This window comes from Saccopteryx bilineata, chromosome 1 (genome assembly GCF_036850765.1).
Source record: "Saccopteryx bilineata isolate mSacBil1 chromosome 1, mSacBil1_pri_phased_curated, whole genome shotgun sequence".
Taxonomy (NCBI): Eukaryota; Metazoa; Chordata; class Mammalia; order Chiroptera; family Emballonuridae; genus Saccopteryx; species Saccopteryx bilineata.
In genome coordinates, this window is record NC_089490.1 from 204,700,174 (window position 1) to 204,721,219 (window position 21,046).

Sequence of the window (21,046 nt, forward strand, 5' to 3'; positions counted from 1 at the left end):
CAGTCTTTCTGTCCCGCAGCTGGGGACCGTGGGTGTGGAGGGTCAGCTGGAGCCAGCCCCCTATGGATTCTGAGGGACCATAGCTAAGTTTTGGGGAAGTCAAAAGCTATACAGATTTTTTTTTTTTTTTTTTTTGTATTTTTCCGAAGCTGGAAACAGGGAGGCAGTCAGACAGACTCCTGCATGCACCTGACCGGGATCCACCCGGCATGCCCACCAGGGGGCGATGCTCTGCCCATCTTGGAGTGTCGCTCTGCTGCAATCAGAGCCATTCTAGCGCCTGAGGCAGAGGCCACAGAGCCATCCTCAGTGCCCGGGCAAACTTTGCTCCAATGGAGCCTTGGCTGTGGGAGGGGAAGAGAGAGACAGAGAGGAAAGAGAGGGGGAGGGGTGAAGAAGCAGATGGGCGCTTCTCCTGTGTACCCTGGCCGGGAATCGAACCCGGGACTCCTGCACGCCAGGCCGACACTCTACCACTGAGCCAACCGGCCAGGGCTATACACAGATTTTTAATGACAGGCAGGGGCTTAGCATTCTTAACCCCCGCATTGCTCAAGAGTCAACTGTGTGATGTGTCATTTCCAGGACTCCATTCAAGCAGGAGTCACAGAGAAGGTCCCCACTGCACAAGGACTTAGAGATGAAGAGCTGCCCAGGAGAAGGCCTTCCTCCCAGAGGTGGCAGCCCAACCGGCACGCTGGAAGGACAGCGAGCAGCCTGCTGGGGCCTGCAGTGGCCAGAGGGAAGGCGAGGGGAGGGGAGGGGAGGGGAGGGGACGGGCCCCAAAGCCCTTCGGAAGGACTTCAGCTTAAATTCTGGGCGAAGGCCACCAAGTTTCCTGTGTGTGCACAAGACGAGAGACAGGGTGGCACAGGTCAGCTCACTACCGTCAATCAAATGTCCACTAAGACAGCAACACATTGAGGATGAAGGCAGAAAAGCATCAGGCCCTAGAGCAGGCTTCCCTAAACTACGGCCTTGTGGGCTGCATGCAGCCCCTGAGGCCATTTATCCGGCCCCCCGCCGCACTTCCAGAAGGGGCACCTCTTCTATTAGTGGTCAGTGAGAGGAGCACTGTATGTGACGGCCCTCCAATGGTCTGAGGGACAGTGAATTGGCCCCTGTGTAAAAAGTTTGGGGACCCCTGCCCTAGAGAGTTACAAAGGGGGTCTTGGTCCCCAACCCCAGTATGAGGTCACCACTCACTAGTGCAGCTCTGAGATCCGATCCTTGTCCTGTCTGACTGAGGGCTTCCTCACCTGTAGTCCGGGGTCACAATGCCAGCCCTGATCACCAAAGGTTAAATGTTTCATGAATTATAAAACACTATCCTACGCTAGGGGTTTCTCCTTTTTATTTTAACTTTATGGGCTGCAGACTCTTCTAAAGTGATCTAAATGATCCCAAAACCTTTCATACAAGTTAAGTTTTTAGTAAACATAGTCAAGACTTGACAATATTCAGGGAGCTCTGAACTGGTAGTAAGTTCATACTTGCAATGGAAGAATCCTTTTGAAATGACCTTCTTTCAACAGTCACTTCCTGGGTACCAGGTCTGCACCATGAAACAACCCCTGCCCCCCTGGGCATGCTGGTGAGGGGCAGACACACAGACGATTAGAAGCACGGCAGCTGCCATGCCTGCATGAGACCTCGTGCTAGTCTGTGCTCCTGGTCCTCCCCCCCCCCCCCCCCCCGCCAGCTCTGGCAATGACACAAAAGCAACAGGTAGCTGAATGAGAAACCGGGAGACCTAAGGACACCAATGTCACCGGCTGCCAGAGGGGCAGGAAGTGGCAGCTGAGACAGAGAGAGGCGCGTGTCATAGACTAGAAGCCCTGCCCAGCTGTGACCTTTCCCATTCCTCAGGTGCTCTTGGCAGAGGTGCGCACCCCACACTGTGCAATGACACTGGAAGGCTGTGCTGTCCCCAATGCCATCAGGAGGGTCAGGAAGATCGCAGCACAGGACAGCACCTGAGCACAGCCGGCTTGGGAAGTGGCCCCTGGGTGCTCTGCCCTCACTCTGCTCCACAGGCAGAGCCGAGGACGCGGCCCTGGAAGAAGGACCAGGTCTCCGGGCAAGGCTACAGGAAAGTCTCCCCGGAACTAGCTCGGGCGGCACCGCTCCTACTCAAGCTCCTGGGGGCCCCACCTCTACTCCCCAACACCCCAAGAAACACATACGACGCTGTGTTCTCACCCTTCTTATGAAAATGTCACTGGCTGGTAAGCTGGGCCTCCCAGGAGGGATAACCAGACACCTGCCGTGCAGGAGCACTGTGCAGGGAGTGTGACCACTGGGCAGCCTGTACCACACAATGGGAGACAGACCAACGGGATCCCGTGCCACAGGACAGAGGGACAGACCAACAGGAGCCCGCGCCACAGAACAGAGGGACAGACCAACGGGAGCCCACGCCACAGGACAGACCAACGGGAGCCCACGTCACAGGACGGGGGACAGACCAACGGGAGCACATGTCACAGGACGGGGGACAGACCAACGGGAACCAGTGTCACAGGACAGAGGGACAGACCAATGGGAACCAGTGTCACAGGACAGAGGGACAGACCAACGGGAGCACATGTCACAGGACAGGGGACAGACCATGGGAATCAGTGTCACAGGACAGAGGGACAGACCAACGGAAGCACATGTCACAGGATGGGGGACAGACCATGGGAGCCTGTGTCACAGGACGGGGGACAGACCATGGGAGCCTGTGTCACAGGACGGGGGACAGACCAACGGGAACCAGTGTCACAGGACGGGGAACAGACCAACAGGAGCATGTGTCACAGGATGGGGGTCAGACCAACGGGAGCATGTGTCACAGGACGGGGGACAGACCAACGGGAGCCCACGTCACAGGACGAGGGACAGACCAACGGGAGCACATGTCACAGGACGGGGGACAGACCAACGGGAGCCCACGTCACAGGACGGGGGACAGACCATGGGAGCACCAGTACAAAATACACAGGAAACGTCCACCGAAGTCAGTGGGAGTACACTTTCTGAAACAGCTGAGATTTTTAAAGAGGGTGAGCTCACTAACAAAATGAAGAGAAGGGGACACGATATTAATGAGCAATACACTCAGCTCAAGACATCATCTGACAAAGCACTGAGAAAAGAATAAGGATGTGGACAACATAAACGCTTTCAGACAGCAAGCAACAAGGATAAAGCCTGAGACTGTCCATGTCTATCTAAAAGGACCCCCTGAAAGAAAGAGGAGAAAGTAAATTGAGGAAATGCTTTTAGAAATAATTAAGATTTACCCAGAAGACAGAAGAACCCAGAGAGAAAACAGAAAGGACAACTCAAATACCCCCAAGTATATTTTGGGGATGAAAGGAAGTGGGATAAAAACTCTGAAACCTTAAACGAGAGAGAGCTGTTCAAACCCATTTATAGGCAAACGAGAAAAAGTAAATCCAAACTTAAACTTTTGTAAAAAACAAACTAACACAAGAGACAAAATCTTCACAAGCCTGACTAAGAGATAACCCAGAAATATAAACACCAATGGGACTGAAAAAGGAGAAACGACCACAGATACACAATCAACCAGAGAACTGTAAAGGAATAGCACTTAAATCTTGGGGCAATAACTTTTAAAATCTAAAGGAATAGATAATTTCCCAGTAAAATACAAATTACCAAAGTTAACCCCCTAAAACGTAGAAAAATGTTAAGTCCTCCCAGGGAAAATGGCATCTGGATCCAATGAATTCAAAGTTAAATTGTATATAAACTTTAAAGAACTGATCTTTCTAAAGTTAAATTATTGCCAGGCCACACGGAAAAAGAAATACAAGGTACCCCCAACCATTTCATGAGGTGAACATAACCTGCATATTGAAACATGATAAGCCTCAGACCACACTGACATGTAATTATTAGTGCATAACTTAAAAACTAGCAATCTATCAATGTGTCAAAATATTTACACACACACACACACACACACACACACGCTCCTCGACTTAGGTCTCCGTTAGTTCATCATTAAGTTGAAAATGCACGTACTACACCTAACATACTGAGCATCATAGCTGAGTCTGGCCCACCGTAAACATGCTCAGAACATGTAGACTAGCCCACGGTTGGGCAAAAGCAGCTAACGCGCTGAAGACACTGCAGACACCAGCTTTTCACTCTTGTGATCGTGTGGCTGACAAAGACAAAGAGCTGAGGCTTGCCCCGCTGCCTGGCATCACGGGACAGCATGGTAGCCCAGAAAGAAGATCAAAATTAAAAATTTGAAGTACAATTTCTATTGAATGCGTATCTGCTTTCGCACCACTATAAAGTAAAACTGTGAGTCGAGTCACCGTATGTTGAAGACCGCCTGTAGTGTTGAAAATAATAATAATCAAGGAATCAATGAGATTATATTTATTCTTCCAATAACTACTGGGAGATCATGCGGCAAAGACCTAACACAGTAATAATCAAAACAGCCGAAAGGTGGAAACAACCCAAATGTTCTTCTACTACTGAATGGATAAACACAACATGGGGAGGGGGAGAGGGAGGGGGGAGAGGGAGAGAGAGAGGAAGAGGGGGAGAGGGGGAGGGAGAGAGGGAGAGAGAGAGGAAGAGGGGGAGAGGGGGAAAGGGAGAGGGAGAGGGGGGAGAGAGGGAGAGGGAGAGGAAGAGGGGGAGAGGGGGGAGAGAGAGGGAGAGGGGGAAAGAGAGGGAGAGGGAAAGGGGGGAGAGAGGGAGAGGGAGAGGGCAGGGAGAGGGGGGAGGAGGAGAGAGAGGAAGAGGGGAAAGAGAGGGAGAGGGAGGGGGAGAGAGGGAGAAAGAGGAAGAAGGGGAGAGGGGGAGGGAGAGGGAGAGGAGAGGGGGGAAAGAGAGGTAGAGGGAGAAAGAGAGGGAGAGGGGGAAGAGAGGGAGAGGGAGAGAAGGAGAGAGGGGGAGAGAGAGGGAGAGGGGGAAGAGAGGGAGAGGGAGAGGGGGAGAGGGGGAGAGAGGGAGAGAGAGAGGAAGAGGAGAGGGGGAGGGAGAGGGAGAGGGGGAGGGAGAGAGGGGGAGGAGAGGGGGAGGGGGAGGGAGAGGGAGAGAGGGGGAGGAGATGGGGAGGAGGAGGGAGGGGGGAGAGGGAGAGGGGGAAAAGGGGAGAGGGAGAGGGGAAGAGAGGGAGAGGGTCAGAAGAGGAGAAGGAGAGGGGGAGAGGGCAACAGGGGGAGAGGGAGAGAGGAAGGGGGGAGAGAGGGAGAAAGAGAGGAGTATTCACAAAACGGAATATTATTCAACCATAAAAAGGAAGAAAGTACTTATGGATGAACACTGAAAACATTTTGCTATGTGTAAGAAGCCAATCACAACAGACCACGTTATATGACTCCACCAGTCCCAAATGTCCACACAGAGGAATCTGCAGATGGTATATTATTGGTTCCTTACACAGAAAAGTGGGGTGCAGCGATGGGGGCAAAAAATGAGAGTAAATGCATACGACGATTCTTTTTGTAGTGATGAAAACATGCAAAAATTGCGGTGATGGATGCGCATTTCTGTGAATGGACTAAAATCCACTGAACTGTACACTTATATAAAGTGAAAGTGGTGATTTATAAATCATATTTCAATAAAGCTGCTTTTTAAGAGAAGACAACACAGCCGAGTTCACTATCCTGGGAAAAGCCTGCTTTCAAACGTTCAGCCTCAGGGAGCTTAGGATTCTGGGAGGATTCCCACCATAGAAACTGGGAAGGTAGGTCACTGCACAGAAACCATACAAACAATGTCGTTTCTCCTGTACACCTGCTCTCCTTCCGCAAAACTGGAGTTGTGATCCGTCCTTGAGTGAGGGCGCCTTTGTGACCTCCTGGTGGACAACATTTTACATGTCATCACAGTGCATTGCTGGAGAAGTGAGTGTGTCCCAAGTGACTCCCCCAGGCTTCTCCAGAACCACGACCCTTCTCCATTGCTAACTCTGCTTTCTGACCTGTCTCTGTGACGCAGCGTGGCCATGCATCAACTACATGCTCAGTGCTCCGGTTCTCCCAGACAGCCACTGCACAGCAGGAGTGAGCAGGGTCTAGGACCTACAACACCGAGGGGTTACAACATAGCGGTTAAGAGCTACTTTGTTTCTATGGGGCTGCAAAACCTAAAAGTAACATCATTAGAGGGGATAAATGGAAACAGATATTTTCTTTTATTGTTGACTAACAAAAAATATAATTATAATACCCTTGAAGCTATACTGTATCAACCTGGCAACAACTATTAAAATAAGAAACAAACACACTTCAACATTAAAATATATATATATATATATATATATATATATATATATATATATAATCTATGCCCCTAAAATAAAAGTACTTTATTGAAATATAGTAGGTAGGTGCAGCAAATAAGGAAGGAAACAACGTCAAGGGCCATCAGGAGGGACATAATTAATGTAACAGGGTGTTTTTCAGTGGCAAAGACAAAATGCAGAAATGTAATATGATCCCATGTTGGTAAAACATGTGTGTGAAAATATATATGCCTTCTATGAGCACCTGAGCAAGGAGCAGTGTGCATGTGTCTAATTGAAATGGAAACAGACAGCCAAGCTAGAAAATAGGAAAAAACCCTGCACTAAAAAACCCAGTATGTATATTAATCATATTTCTGCATTACATAAGTTATGTGTGTGTGTGTACACACATATAAAATTAAAACAAAAACAGTGTATAAGGAAGGATTATAGCAAGGAAGCTATAACTGAAAAAGAAATGTCCCTTGGTGTACAAAACTACTGTCACTACACACCGAAGAACTGGAGCAGACTGTATTAGAACATTTATAAAACAAAGAAAGTAAGATTGAAGTACGTAATGATGAAATACTTGACCACCACCAACGAAAACAGCAAATGTTAAGTAACTTTCATGTTCTGTACTTTTTGGCTCTATTTCTTTGTGTATAACAGAGAACCCGTGGCTTTTCTCTAGCTGCTTGCTCTCACAGAACTCAAGACCATCATCACGTACATCCAGAATGAGCCTCAGAGAGGACCTGCTCTAAGACCCAACCCGCATAGGGGAACCATGCCGGGGCAGGCGCACCTGAGCTGGCTCTGCTCCACCAAGCCCCAGAGTGAACTCCTGTTTCAGCCTCTTCCTCCCGCCTCCGACGGTGACTTCACTCATCTTCCAGCTGCTCTGGGAACAAACGTGTTGGCGTCATCTTTGACTGACTCCTCTTTCTCATACAGCTGAGTCGGAATGGGACCAGTCCCCACCACCTCCGCTCGACTACTCCCCTCTTGTCCACCATCAGATCTCTCCTGGATTGCAAGTGTGGCCGCCGGTCTCCCAGCTTCCAACCTGACCTCTACCATCTATCCTCAAGGGTAGACAAAAAGACCCTCCTCAGATTAAATCATGTTATTTCTCTGCTCAAACCCTTGCAATGGGTCTTTATTACATGCAGAATGAGACCCAAAAGTCTTCATAATGGTCTACAAAAAGCCGTATTCCACCTGCTAAAAATAAAATTTCAGAGAAAAATACTTCCTTCTGTCCACTCATTCCACTTCAAGAGCCACAAATAGTACCAAACCCTATACATCTGTCACACATTCTTATGACAAAGTTTAATTTATAAATTAGGCACAGTAAGAGACTACTCATAATGAAATAGGAAAATTATATACTGTAAGAAACATGTAAAAGTGGGTGTGAATGTGTCCCCTCTCTCTCCCTCAGCAAATTAGCACAATTTTTCTTTCCTTCTTCACAATCTCACAGATAGAAGATTCATTCTTGCTATCGATCTGAGCAGCCTCAGTATACAATTTTTTCTCTTTCTCCATTGGGTCAGGAAAATTCACTTTTACTTAAAGAAGCACTTTCCAACTTCTCTCGGGCATGTCTGAATGGCCACCATCATGATTCTTGTGCTTTGGGGGCCATTATTAAGTAAAACAAGGGTGACCTGAACATAAGCCCTGGACAACTGAGACAGTCACTGTGATACCCCAGAGGGCAACAGACAGGGGCATCTACATCTGGAGCTACTGAGCAGGAGGTAAGAGTCACATCAGGACAACAAGGGACAGTGCACGATTTCATCACTCTACTCAGTATGGCGCCCAATTACAACTTATGAACTGTTTATTTCTGGAATTTTCCATTTCATAATTTCAGACTGCAGTTGACGGAGGGTAACTGAGTGGGGGACGCTAAGTCACAGGTACGGGGGGGGGGGGGGACTACTGTCCATAACTTTTCAGAAAGATAACTACAGACGTACTTAATGACAATTTAAATTCATAAATCGCAGGATGACCCATTCAGCCACGAAATATAATGACAGCACCCAAAACATTACCTTGACATTACCCCCCCCCCCCCGCCTGTATTACTGTCTCAGTGGGGCCAGGACTCGCCTGACACTCTACATGACAGTGCACGTCATCATCTTCAGATGCCCCTGTAGTCGGTCTTCCCTCTACGCCACACGGTACAAATCCTTCACATAAGAGTGTCCAGAGGACAGTAGTACCTAACACAAGGGTGAAGGACTCTACTGTCCTTTGCTGGGTCAGGTGTGCTGTGGTCACTGGGAGTTGAAAAGGGAATAAATAGAAAGAGGGCCTGACCAGGCGGTGGCGCAGTGGACAGAGCTTCAGACTGGGACGCAGGAGACCCAGGTTTGACACCCTGGTCACCGCTTGAGCATGGGCTCACCAGCTTGAGAGCGGGGTCACTGGCTTGAGCATGGGATCAGAGACATGACCCCACAGTTGCTGGCTTGAGCTCAAGGTTGGTGGCTTGAGCAAGGGGTCACTCACTCTGCTGTAGCCCCCCAGTCAAGGCACATGTGAGAAAGTAGTCAATAAACAACTAAGGAGCTGCAATGAAGAATTGATGCTTCTCATCTCTCTCCCTTCCTGCCTCTCTGTCCCTTTCTCTAAAAAAAAAAAGAGAGAGAGAGAGAGAGAAAGAGAAGAGAAACAGCATTTTGCAAAGTCAAGAGGATAAGAGAAAAGACTATTTTATCTTTAGCAACTCAGTGCAGATGGGGGAGGACTGGCAACAGTCAGAGATGAGGCTTGGAAAAGGAAGAATAATTCATGTATCTGACCACTTTAAAGTTGTCTCACTGATTTCTGAATCTCTAGCAGCTACCATACAACTACAGGTCAATGAATGTTTATTGAATAAATTAGCTAACTTTGAAAAAGCAGAAAAGGTAAGTAGAAACCTTCCAAATTCCACAGGAAAAATATTTCTTCAAACTGATTTCTGCAGGTCAATATTTGCAAAATAGAAGACTAATGTAATTATTTCTAAATTAATTTTAAAATGTGACAATTCAGATAACTGATCTGTTCATTAAAACAACTAAGTTATTCAAGAATGTTTTATGTTGCATAACATTTTCCCTGATAAATTACAAATATGAATCTATGAAGTACCTTTTCTGAAGTGACTCATGTAAAAATAGAACTCTCCAACCGGATGCAGTGGGTTCTTGCATTCTGGTGCACGCCACAGACACCTTTGGTAGCCTGCGGACTTCTCAGAAGGATGTTTGTGAATGCATGAAATTAAATCGGTAGGGTTAAAATAGAAAAGAAAAAGTCACAAGGTCACAAGGAATGCCAATGATGTTAAAATTCAGCTCTGACCACAGGCTACGGCTCAATCATGGGGCCCAGTTTAAGAACTCTGGATAGAAGATACGGGTTAACTTGGAAAAGCAAAGAAAGAACAGGTAACTTTTTGCCTAAAAATTCTATATATGTAGTATGCCTATTACTAAAAATAAAATATATAATGACTTGCCAAGATTAGGGTTTTATAGAAAGTTATGTAAAGTTGAAATAACCTTTGGAGACTTTGCGGTAGGACAGGTTCCATGTGTTTCTTGCTCCTATGGTATGCATACACTGCAATGCAGTATTTCCTAAAATCATCACAGCTGTACAAAATGAATAATACTATGCCTACTCTACATCTTTATAATGCTAGCTCTCCAAAGATAACATAAATTAGCACATTCCTCCCTTTATCCAGAAGCTTGTGAGCAACCCTAGGCTAGACTGACAATCTTTTGGGCTCTGCCATACCTAGTAGACAAACGGTGTTCAAAACACTTCCAGTCGCAATCCACAGGCTACACTGTTGCATGTCGTCTTTGGGTCTATAATTAAGAAACACCTTATAGTTAAACCGGTCCAATAACATCTTCTAAGTACTATATTTAGTAACTAAACGTCTCTGTAGGATAGTTTAATCTATCACTTTAGAGATTTCAAACATATTTTAGGAAAATTGAAGGGTAAAGCAACTCCGCCAGGATGGTAGGTAAGTGAAGTCCAGACAGTTCCCTCTAGAAAAATAACTCTGATTCTGACTGTTTAAATGTGTCTATTGCCTTAAAAATAGATCAGAATTTTCATATTTTAACTCTTTGTCCTGCCAAAACAAACTTCTAAACCATATGATCCCAAGATTGTATTTTTTGAGACTACATAGTTTAAGAGAAGCATCTTACACTAAGTAATATAAAAAAAAATCTTGAATCATAGTACACGCTAAAATTGTGATTTTGTGATTTTTTTTCTCTTTCTTGAAGGAAAAGAATAAATTAGGTGGAAAAGGGTGCCCCACCCTCTTCAAAATAGCTATCTTTTTAAAAACTACTTTTTGTATCTTCTAGAGAAAATAATATCAATGGATTTTCTATTAGTATCAAGTTTCATGCACAATTTATCATCTAAATATATTTATAAAACTTTTTTTCTAAAAATTAATAGGGAAAAAAGAAAGGTCAGTTCTTGGGCACTAATTTTTTACACTGTGGGAAAGAATACACATAACTACCAGTGAGTTTAATCTGTGAACAAATTTAAATAAATCACTTTCATGGTTTATGACCAGCGATCATAAGCCTAGTCAAGCTGTCTAAACAGCTAATGTTAAAATCCTCTAAAATATAAAACAAAAACAAAAACCTTGGTTGTTGTTTTTTTCTAGACTATAATTAACTCCTACCTAACAGTGAGTTAGTCTACTTGGAATTCTTTTAACAGTGACGGATAAATCACATATTACTTTTGCAAAATAAGTCTTGTTTGTTTAATTTCTGTTTTAACAGAACAAAGGCTCTCAAGCCTAGACCATCATCATGGAACTTAAATAGAAAATAAAACCAGCAAGTATCAATGTAGCCAACAGTTCATTTCAAGCATTAAGAGTTGTGTGAAACACTCCTCCTTTTAAATCCTGGAATTAGCAATGCTTTTCTTTAGAGAGACCAGAACTGGAAGCCCATCAGACACCCTCATCAAAAAGAACTTCCTAAGTTTACTGTTCAACATTCCTTGAAAAATAGCCTTGAAAATTCCTTGCAAAACAACGAAAAACCACACACACACAAAAAAAAGCAAAACCTGTTTTTTTCCAGCGAAGGCAACATTTGGCGAACTCTGCTGTGGGACAAGTAACGCCCCGCGGGGCATTCGGCAAACCTTACTCAGACCGCGGATCTATCAGACACTTTGTAGCGGGGATAAGAAACCCCAGGACGCGCTCAGATTGCAGGCTCGGGGACCCTCCCGGTGACACCTGTGCAAGTACTTCCTGCTCTCCGACGACGTTTCAAACAGTCCGGGTAAATGTCCCATCAGGGGCGGGCAGTGCAGAAGGTGAACATGAACTTGCGACCAGCCGGCACCACCGGCCCCCTGGCCCTCGCGGACCCGGTAACCTGCCGTCCCCGCCAGGTGGGCCACCGAGCGGTGCGCGCCCCTCTGCGAACCGCTGCCCGGGGGCCGCATGCAACACCCTGAGCGCCCCCGCGGGACCGCCCGTCCGCCCCACGGCCCCGGCCCCGCCAGGACCCCGCGTCGGCCAGGGGGTGGGGCGCGGACGCGGTCGCCGGGCTGGAGCCGCGCCGCCCCGGCCCGGCCCGCGGGGGTCGCAGGGCGCTATCTGCATCCAGCCACCAGGCCCGGAGATTACCTGCGCTCAGCTCGTCCTTCTCCGCAGGGTTCCCTCGCGCCGACCCCCGGCTGACACGCCGCCACCGTCCCCGGACGCGCGCGGGGAACTGGAGCACAGGCGGCCGCCCTCCGCCGTCCACAGCGCGGCCAGGCGCACGGAGCATGCGCACACGCCCGCCTTCCCCGGGGGCCGTCCGGGCAGTGACACCTGCGATCAACAGGTCCCGGGAAGCCCCGCCCCTCCCCGCCGCGCGCTCGCCCCGCCCCTCCATATGGCCACGCCCCCACGCTCCCCAGCCGACCCCGCCCTGCCCCGAGTTCCCGGGTCTGGTCTGAACCTGCCGGGCGGTATTCCCGCGGGGGTTCGAGGGAGCGCGAGATCCCGCGAGAGCAGGGGCCTGAGCATCTTCCCGAAGGTGGGAGCGGGGAGCTGATCGCTGCTGCCCACGCAGACATAGGAGGGGCGCGCCCCCCAGTGCACGGCGCTGCGGGCCGGCCGTGCTTTCGGAAGTTTCCAAGCCCAGGAGGCCGGGTCCGCCCAGCACCCGGCCTTCGCCTGGGGGGCGCTACCTGAGAGCCGAGGGTCACCCTGGCCGCGGGCCCCGGGCAGGTGCACTCTCCCCTTTGGCTGTGGGTGATCACGGCGACCTGTTTGCGGGGACGCGTGGTTCCCCAGATGGCTGGCTGCTCCGTGACTCGTGAATAAAATGAGAGCCTTCGTAAACGTGTCGGCTCCAGTGAATGGTTAACCGTGGCTGCCCTCTGACCTTGCTTTCCAACAGGTTTTCAATCACACGCGGCTTGCTGCTTGGGGAACTGGGATAGACCCGGTTTCGTCACAATAAATGTTTCCTAGGCATAGTAGTGAAAGAAACACCCGCGGGCGTCTTTAGTGTTAGAGATGCCCCAGCAAGTAAGCAAGCCAGCCTTGGCACTCATTCCAAAGCGGGTGCAGCTAGGACCTACAGATTGTAACACTGATTTAGGTGAGCTCCTGGGTAATTCCCGAGTTCACTTGAAGAAATAGGGTGAAGAAACACTTTGGGTTGCGATGGGCCAATAGGGCTTCAGACGGACTCCACGAGAATTTATTGAGCACTTACTATATATTAGGCCTTGAAGGAAATTCAGTGTGATTTAAAACATAGTTCCTCCAAGAAATGTAAAACTTTTGGAGGAGGCGGATAAAAACTCGACGTTTAAAAAAAATAGTCATAACACTATTAACTCCTCTTGGTTTCCCTGGTGCCACTGTCTCCTGGTTCTATGACCGCCTGCCTGATGCCTGTTAAATATTCTCCCCTGGTGTGTCCAGTGCCTCCGTTTTTGTTGTTGTTCAGCGTTCCTCCTCTCGTCTCCTTGGGCAACCCCTTCCCCATCATGGACTTACCTACCAGGTATCCTGTGCACCAAGGACTCTCCAAGAGTGTATCTTCAGGTGAGGCCCTTGTAAGCAACAGCATCTCCATTTGTACTCCTGTGCCTGGCACCGTGCCACCCTTCACACAGTTTCCTTAAATATGTCCCATTTGGACGCTGGCATCTACCATTACCTAGTCAGACTCTGTGTCTCTCCCACGCATCCGAACCGAGCCCATTTTCATTCCCTATTTCAGATAACGGCACCCAGTTGCCCAAGTCAGAAATCTACGCGTACCCCTCTGTTACATTTCTTCTGTCCTGTTACCAAATTCTATCAACTCTTACCTCCTTAAGTATCCCTCACACTCACCCCTCTCCCTGGGCGGCACGGTGCCTGGCTCAGATGCCTAGCAAGTACGTGTCCAGTGGATGGAGTGACATTTTAGAGAATAGAGACATCTCTGTGGACCAGAATTGTTGGGCAGGGCTTCTGTGAGAAATAAAGCTGGGAGCCTCTGCTTGCAGGGTTCGTAGGCGAGCATTTTGAAGGTGCCGAGGAGGACACACGACCGGTTCTAGAGCATATTTTTAGAAACAGCAATAATCAAGACCAGTGCAGAGGGCTATAATAGGAAGTTTCTGTGTGTTCTTGAACGGGATGATTAGTTTAGAACTCTATACAGAAGATGGGTAAGGGAAATGATAGCTAAGCAAGGAGATGAGCTAACTCAGAGCAATTTCAGAAAAATCTTCAGGCTGTGACTTGAAGGTGAGGTCACCGGAACAATGTCATCACCATCCACCGCTCCGCCCTCGACTCACTCACATTCCAACAGGAATGTGAGTCTCACAGGCAACAGCCACCCTCCCCTGGCTTTGCCCCAACCTCACTACCTGCTCCTCTTAGTCTACTTTTATCTTCTAAACCAGCGAGTCTCAACCTTTGTCATCTGATGGCACACATTAGCTAATTACTGCATTTCTGCAGCACCCCCAAAAAATGTTATACTTTTTGCTGAATGACACCCCCCCCCAAAAAAAAGCTATAAATGTGAGGGTCCTGTGTCCTTTTTCAGATAGGGAATCCAGGAGTTGAGTGTTCGCTGGACTCCTCAGAGTAGCATGGCATTTTGTGAGACACCAGAACAGCGGTTCTCAACCTGTGGGTCACGACCCCATAGGGGGTCGCCTAAAGCCATCGGAAAATACATAATGCATATCAAGTATTTACATTCCGAATCATAACTGTAGCAAAATTACAGTTATGAAGTAGCCACCAAAATTATTTTTTGGTTTGGGGTCACCGCAACATGAGGAACTGTATTGCGGGGTCACGGCATTAGAAAGGTTGAGAACCACTGCACCAGAAGATCAAAATCAGTATTCATGACCTCTTACCAGTCAACATTGGCTAACTGACCCTAGTGGCTTAACTTTTGCTGATTTACTGCCAGCCTCGGCAATTCCATTACCCTTGTGTGTTGTTTCACTCTGAAACATTCTAATTTTCTTATCAGTAAAACTGGGAGGAGAACTAATACTTACACCTGATGTCTGCTGACAAGGCCCTAAATAAAAGCAACTGTGAAGTCCTGTACTGTGTTATTACGGCCATGAGTGCTGTTCTTATTACTATTGTCATCGGTGATAATGTGGCGCTGTAAGGATTTATCTATGGTTGTCCTTGCTGTGGAATGTATCTTATCACAGCCTTAAAGACACAGGAGGCTTTAGATGTTTTCCTGGTCCAGCCTTCCTCTCCCTAAAGGATCATGCCTGACCTCTGTTCCTATATGCTATAGGGTGACAGGGACAGAAAACCTGACGCTTTGTGGGGCGGCAGCCTATTCCTTTTTAAGACACCTCTCTGTTATGACATTTTCATCACAATCGGTTCATTTTCTGATGATGTCCCACACACTGGTCTTATTTCTGTCCTTTGTAGCCACAGAAATCTCTATTCTCTTTTCTGTAAGACTGTTTGACTTTGAAAACATTTCTTGTGCCCTCCAGCCAAAAAAGACTCAGATATCTCCATGTTTGAAGGCCTGGCAAACATTAGACAAATCAACTCAACTCCACCTCATCCTCCTAAGGATTTAAGTTACCTTTGTTAAAAGGTAACGTGAACTAAAGTGAATTCTAGCATACACTACAAAACAGTGGTCAAATATAAGTAAGAGAAAGCTTCTGAGCTGCAGGGAATTAAAATACAAGGAGAACGTAAAGAATGAGATCAAAAGAACAGAGCTACACACAAGCCTGTAGCTTAAACTTGTTTGGCTCAGACCTAAAATAAAAAAATAATGATAAAAGCAGCCATGATATTTAAGTTATCAGTAACAGAAAAACATTTTTCTGTCATCACCTAAAATGCTGTCCGTCCCCCTCTCCCCCTGACCATTCCCACCCCCCCTTCATCTAGGGAGGCATCTAGGGAGGCTCTTCTCTGTGTTCACTGACAAGGCACTCGTCAGCAAGGCGTGTAGACCATCCACGAAGCACCGAATTCACTGTGCTCTTCTGTTATCAACTTCCGGGAAAAAGAATCTGGCATCCAGAAGTAAAAACAGGTTTTCACCAATTAGCCTGATTTATGGTTTGGGGACATTATACCCTCTCTTGCTTCAGACAACCATGGTTTCCATCAGGACACTTTAAGATTGTTCTAACTTATTTTGCAACTGTATCACTTTGTTGGCCAATGTAAATTTAGGTTCAAAAGACGGAATTTTCTATTTGATCATTGTGTCTTTATGAACTCACAGGAAGCCATGTTTCCCAAATCTCCGCGCCATTACGTTTTCTTAGACCCAAGTGCTCGCCCTGCCTCAGAACACAAGCAACTCCATCGTCTGTTTCCCTGGCGCGTTTGAAACATGCTCTTAGGCTTTGATGTTTTCACCATCTGGCTTAAGAGTCACTCTTCTTCCTAGGTTTTTGTGTGGCCGCGTGAATGTCTTTCTCTGTCTTCAGCTACCTCAGGGAGGGAAAGGTTGAGGAATGCTGGATTCTCAGCACTGGGCTCTTACCGCAGCCAAAGCGAACCCAAACAGCAGCACTGGAACTGTGTGCAGAGCCAAGAGGACGCACATCTGTGGGCAGCGTGGTGCCAGGGGTCAGTTCTGCTCCTGACCTCGCCATTCCAATGGCGCCCCCCTCCCCGAGCAATTTTTGGCATCTCCAACCCTCAGTGTCCCTCTCAGTATGTCGCAGCAGCGAGTCCCGGCTAAAGCCCCACTCTGTGGCTGGTGACAGGATCAGCAGAGTTGCCAACAGCATGCGGATGTTTATTTGCATATGGTGTTTTGTTTGTTTCTTTGTTTCTATCAGGTTTTTTTTTTTTCTTTTTCTGGAGCTGCTGGTGTTCAGAGAAAGAAGAGTGAAGGGAAAATTAGGGACACCAATGAGGGACACCTGAAAACATGGCAGTGTGGCTGTGGGCCGGTCACTTTACCACTTCCTACAAGAAAGGACAGGCCTGGACCCCGCACCTTTCCATGCTGATCTAATTAAATAACGACTGGTGACAGACCCCACTGTCTCTGTTCCCCGTCGTCATCTAAGTCCAAAACATGTGTCAGGAACTAAGAGGGTCACGCAGATTATTTTACGAGGCTCCCCCAAACAACCCCAAAGTGCTAATATTTAGATTTTACGAATATCCTTATTTCAGAGACAGGAAAAGTGAGGTGCCCAGCACCACATGTGGCAGGCGCTCAGTAAACACAAGCTGAGCGGCCAGAGAAAAGAATACGTCAGGTAAAGGGTACTGCCGGGTTGCGGCTGAGGATGCCCAGCAAGCAGAAACAGTCCAAGGCCGATGGGCTCTACTAAAAACTTCAGGGTTTAGTATGTCTCGGACTGGCCTGATGGTAAAGTAGTTCTCTAAGACTCCAACGGCAGGGTGACATGTGTGCTTGGCCCCTGGCACGCTGGCTGCTGCCCTGAGCCCAACCCGAGGAAGTTGCCCCGGAGAGAACATTTCTTTGAAAAGGAGACAGAAATATTCAGGGCACCAGTGTTTTCAAGTTGAACTTCCTTGTTGAAATTCACTTTACAGTCAAAAGAGGAAAAGAAGACTTTTTTATTATTATTATTTTGAATAGTGTAATAAAATTGTTGGAAAGTACTGAGTCACAGAAATACCTCAAAGAATTATAGGTGTCTATAAAGGCAGAAATTCTGGAGTACTGAGTTCATTTTTTTTCAACTTTCTCTCTCTCTCTGTTTTTTATTTTAATGTTTATTTTAGTGATTTTAGAGAGAGAGGAAGGGGGAGAGAGGGAGAGACAGGAACATCGATCTGTTCCTGTAGGTGCCCTGGCCAGGGATCAAACCAGTAACTTCTGCTCTCATGGATGATGCTGTAACTAACCAATCTCTCCGGCCAGGGCGTGAGTTTGTTTCTAATTCTTCATTGTTAGTGCTCTTGAGCCTTTCATTCTCTTGTCTATGAAGCAAGTCCTAAACCTGAAATTACACTGGAAATTAAAAAAACAAAAAAGGTATATCCCTGGAACGCATGTGAAAACTTTTCTGTACCTTTTAAAGTCCAAGTCTTCTGATTAAATGGTTTTGTACCAGTTTTATTCTCTTGTGTCTAGTACTCTTAATTCAGAAGAATGCTCCTTAACAAACGAGTTATGGTAGTTTCCGTGTGATGGAGAGAAGCCGTTTCAGGGGCTACAGACAATGTTAACATTTTACTCTGACACAGCAACCAGCAGCAGGCAGAACTCCTTGTCGCCGAGAGGAAGCAGCAACACTGTACAGCGTGATCCTGTTCACATGACACACGTGAAACTGAACCAGAAGTCGCTGAGACAGCCCTGTGACTGCGCGTGACAGGCTCTAATGCTTTATTTCACTTTATTGTCCATCTCGTGTGAAAAGCAGCCGATCACAACCCACTGGATTGATTTCTGGACCTCTTAGCGGAACACAGCTGTAGTTTCCAAGGACACAGAGCCAGAGTTGTTCAGTGGAAGGAGCAACATTCACTCTTTTTCTTCAGTGCGGCGTGGAAATTCCCTCTCTTCTACTTGGAAAAGGGTGTTCATTTTGGTTCGATGTCATCACATTAACAATTGCTTACTGATGAAAGTGAAACCTTTACCGTTGTAGAAAAGGCCTGGCCTCCCCTGGCTCCCTTGGCGGGAACTCACGCTGGCGGGCGAGACAAACAAATACATATAATCCATGTGGAGGCCGTGCTCCTGACGATCTTCAGGAACACAAGTGACCAAGGGCCCCATTCTCTGCACTGTGAAAGCCATCATGGCATGACATTCTCTCCCAGGCTGCCTTCCACAGTCTGCTTCCCAGCCAGCTACTGACCATGACAGTGACATGAGAGCAGGACCCCTCCTGATGGCAACTCTGGTTCAAGGATTCCCCCGACGGCCTTGATGAATCTTCCCAGGACTGCACAGTGGTCTAGACCATGCCCATGTCTAGAACATGTCCACGGGAGGCCTTGAGTCCCTCCCCATTTTCTCTCCTTGGGCAGTGTTTCTAATAAAATTCTTGCAGGTTTGGCTTGGGCTGGTTGGCTCTGTGGTAGAGCATTGTCCTGATGTGTGGATATCCTGGGTTCAATTCCTGGTCAGAGCCCATCTGGAGAAGCACCCATCTGCTTCTGCACCCCTCCCCCTCTTGCTTCTCTCTCTCTCTCTCTCTCTCTTCTCCTCCCGCAGCCATGGCTCAACTGAAGCAAGTTGTCCCCGGGTGCCGAGGATAGCTCCATGGCCTCTGCCTCAGGCGCTAAGAAGAGCTCAGTTGCTAAGCAACAAAGTAACACCTAGATGGGCAGAACATCACCCCCTAGTGGGCTTGCCGGGTGGATCCTGGTCAGGACACATGCGGGAGTCTGTCTCTGCCTCCCCTCCTCTCACTGAATTAAAAAAAAAAATTCTTGCAGGTTTAACCCCATCTTGGCATCTACTTCTCAGAGGACCCAGACTAGATAACATTATGTTAGGGAGTAACCAGTGCTATAAAGAAAAATAAAAGCACGATATTGAGTTAGCAATAAGGCCTCTTAAATAACTGTGGCCAGGGATGGCTTCAGCCAGAGGTGACACTGGAGCCACTTAAATGAGCTGGAGAAAACTCATGTCCTTCAGAGTGAAGTGAACTGCTTATGATCATATCACTGATTTGTGACAGATCATGGACAGCTAGCACCTTGGCACACTCTGCGTTCACGTGTGATTTGCAAGCTAGCTATGACCAAACGGGGGGAGAGCCTCTCTTTGGGTGACGGTTCACCTCTGCCAGTTGCACGGGCGCAAACAGAGCCGCATGGACGGGGCGAGACCGCCGAGGCTGTGGAGCTGCCCCGTCTGTCCGCTCCTTTCTGGGCAGCCTGTCTTGCGTTCCCCTCGGCCAGCCTCACGCTGGCCACCCTCTCTTCCCTGCGCTGTCAGATTTATTTTGCTGGTGCTGCAGCTGCTATTACTGGTTCTTTAATCAGTAGTTTTAAAATAGTGTTTGACAGGGGATTTATCTTTTTCTTTTTTCCTCCGGACTTTTCCAGTCCTGTTTCCTGGAACATCTCTGACTCCCACCCTGCGTAAGTGCCCAATACTGAGTCATAAATGCCTTCCTTTGGGGTGGGAACTGTAACCTCTTAGAAATCACTTATGTCTCCCATCTCTGTGCCTCATCTGCACCAAATCTTCCTGTGGAAATGACACGGGGAACCCAGGGAATGTTGCTATCCAGGGTTGACAGCTAGCTCTTTTATTTAAATAGGAAACTGACCCTCTCACTGACCTAATAACCTGTCAGCCTCAGCCATGGAAACCCTTAGACAATTTTACTTCTGTGTTAGCTCTGAAAAGTTGCACCTTTTAATTAAAGCATCATCATTTTTCTAAAAAGTCCTTTGACACATTCGCGGTCCATGCGCTCAAGAGTCAAGGCCCTCTGCCCTTCTGGGGAAAACCTGGCCCTGGTCCGGCCTTCCTGGGAAGTGAGCTGCCCATTTTTCTACAGAACGGGGTGTGCGGAGCTCAAAAGCAGCCTTTATAAGAAAAGGGGTCATCAGAGCCATGCGGCTGAGAGACGGTGGTGATGTCACACAGGTTTTATCTCGCACCAGCAACAGAGGGAGGAAATTCCAGAATTTAATAAGTCTGCTGGCACCGCTGTGCCCGGTGCTGGGAAGTTCACTGTGTTCTTTTCACACTCACGACGGGACACCTTGCTCCACAGTAACCTTTGTGTGAGAGGAATTGGCTCCCTTCGTGTCCAAGCGGCTGAAACCTGTATAAATGTGTCTGTTTAAAAAGGGGTACAAATTTAAATGGAGGCAACAGACATTGTGACTAAAAAGCATTGTTCGTGTCTGCACCCGATTTTGTAATGACCAAGAATTAGTTTCTGTGTTTTTTTTTTCTTTTCAAGTCCTTTCCAATAGCTAGGAATGGAAAAGGAGGCATGATTGAACGCAGTGGAGAGTTATAACGCAAGAAGGATCTTTTTTTCTTAACTGTAGTTCTAGTTATTAATGGAGCTCAGCTGTGAGAACAATAGATCATCAAGAAATGGGCTCAATGAAATAGGAAACGCAGTTTCCCAGCCCAGAATTCTAACAATACAATGGCAGTAGGGAGGGCTTCCTCAAGAGCTCGGAACGCAGAAAATGTTTCCATTGACAGGAATGCTGTCCCATGAAGTGACTTACTTCCTTCTTCACCATAT

General features: G+C 47.5%; 1 protein-coding gene across 4 annotated transcripts in view; it reads right to left on the bottom strand.

Moving 5' to 3' along the window:
- USP53 (ubiquitin specific peptidase 53) overlaps nt 1–12,172 on the bottom strand; it is a 51,865-nt gene extending 39,693 nt beyond the window's left edge. For 3 of the 4 annotated variants that reach the window (XM_066233947.1, XM_066233946.1, XM_066233944.1), the window contains exon 1: nt 11,994–12,172. The gene's annotated coding sequence lies outside the window, so the exon portion shown is untranslated. Of the gene's footprint in view, nt 1–10,096; nt 10,163–11,993 lie in introns of those variants that run through there. The other variant, XM_066233945.1, reaches the window with a different exon arrangement.
- Nucleotides 12,173–21,046: the final 8,874 nt, after the last annotated feature.